Source organism: Zingiber officinale, chromosome 11A, assembly GCF_018446385.1.
Source record: "Zingiber officinale cultivar Zhangliang chromosome 11A, Zo_v1.1, whole genome shotgun sequence".
In the NCBI taxonomy this organism is placed as follows: Eukaryota; Viridiplantae; Streptophyta; class Magnoliopsida; order Zingiberales; family Zingiberaceae; genus Zingiber; species Zingiber officinale.
This window is the reverse complement of record NC_056006.1, coordinates 42,558,805-42,560,672: the sequence shown is the minus strand read 5'-3', so window position 1 is coordinate 42,560,672 and position 1,868 is coordinate 42,558,805. Positions and strand designations below refer to the sequence as shown.

The 1,868-nt window shown below is 32.2% G+C and overlaps 1 pseudogene; it reads left to right on the top strand.

Annotated features, from left to right (window-relative positions):
* The first annotated feature begins 1,441 nt into the window (after positions 1-1,441).
* LOC122033053 lies at positions 1,442-1,559 on the top strand (annotated as a pseudogene).
* The last annotated feature ends 309 nt before the right edge of the window (positions 1,560-1,868 follow it).

The window sequence follows — 1,868 nt, the reverse complement described above, 5'->3', positions numbered from 1 at the left end:
ATCCCTACCAAAGCTATCCAAAAAAATGATTATTAAAACTTATTTATCAGCTAATGCCAATTAATAGTTAACGTGTGGGATAACTTAAATAGAAACAAAAAAAAAATATCAGTATCTTTCGACTTTCATCACCAAAAGATACAATAAAAGAAAAAGGTAGAGAAGAGAGATAAATTTTACATATCAAGAATTTATCCTTTTGATATGGACAACCATGGGAGACAATTTACGTGCCCATCTGATGCGGCTTTGATCCAAATTTGTTAGTCTCTTTTATTTACATGTAAAATTCTCTTCTCTCTCCTGTATATAAAGTTATGTTAGTTTCTAATTCTCTTATCTTTCTTACATGTAAAATGGTATTGATTTCTACAAACCAACACCAACATTGGAGCTGAACTTTAAAGATCAGCTCTAACGTGCTGCCTTTTAAAGACTAGCGCCAACACGTTGGTGCTAGTCTGTACAAATCAACACCAAAGCAGCACCAATGTGTGTAAATCAGCACCACATTGGTGCTACTTTGCACAAACCATCACCAGCGCAAACTAACACCAAACTGGTGCTGGTCTTTAAAGACCAGCACCAACATGTTGGTACTGGTCTGTACAAATCAACACCAAAGCAGCACCAACGTGGTGCTGCTTTGCACAAACTAGCACCATTTTGGTGTCGGTTTGCGCAAACTAGCACCATCGTAAATCAACGCTAAACTAGTGTTGATTTACGCAAAGTAGCATCACGTTAGTGCTTGTTTTCACAAACTAACACCAGTGTGGTGATGATTTGCGCACATTGGTGCTGATTTAGGTAAATCAGCACCAACTGTCGGTGTTGGTTTATGCAAATTAACACTATGTTAGTGTTGGTGTTGATTTGTGTAAACCAGCACCACCTATCATTGGTGCTAGTTTGAAACCAGCATCAATTGGTTTCAAACATTGTGCAGGGTACGCTTACATATTGTTGTGCTTAAATTAATTATTATTTTAAATATTTATAATTGTGTTATATATATATATATATATATATATATATATATCTTATTATTTTATTAAAAATCAGGACTCTTTACTAATTAATTTTTAATTTTGGTGAAGCTCAAAATAAAATTAAAATTAATTATTATTTTAAATATTTATAATTGTGTTATATATATATATATATATATATATATATATATATATATCTTATTATTTTATTAAAAATCAGGACTCTTTACTAATTGATTTTTAATTTTGGTGAAACTCAAAATAAAATTACGTTAATATATTTTTCATATTAAAAATAATGTTAAGACTTATTAGTAATTTTATCTAATTATTTTTATATAAAAATATGCATTGTCATAGTTCTTTTTTGTCCCACATCTTAGTATCGATAACACCGTAAGCGGATAAGCTCTATAAATACTTTAGATCGATAATGTTAAAAAGTATATATTTTTTAGTCTTTTGGCTAAGATCAAGTATAGTATCTATTTTTATCAATTTAATATCTGATATAAAAAATTAAATTAATTTTTTATAAGGAAGAGTTTGTTGGTGCAATCAACCTCCAAGGTTTTAATGTCCAACAAATATATTTAAGTATGTTTAATTAAGCTTGATCATGAGAAGTCCTAGTCGTGGCTAGGCAAGGGTGGGAAGTCAACCGAGTGACTAGTCCTAACTACAGTTAGGCAATGGAAGTCCTAGTTGTAGGCTAGGCAAGAGAAATCTCGGTAAATCATGGAAGTCATGTGGATTCGATAGGTCTGGAGGGCCTGATCTCTGGATAGCCGAATACTGAGACAAGGGAAATCTCGGTAGATCGTGGAAGGAAGGTGGATTCGATAGGTCTAGAGGACCTAATCCCTGGGTAGCCAA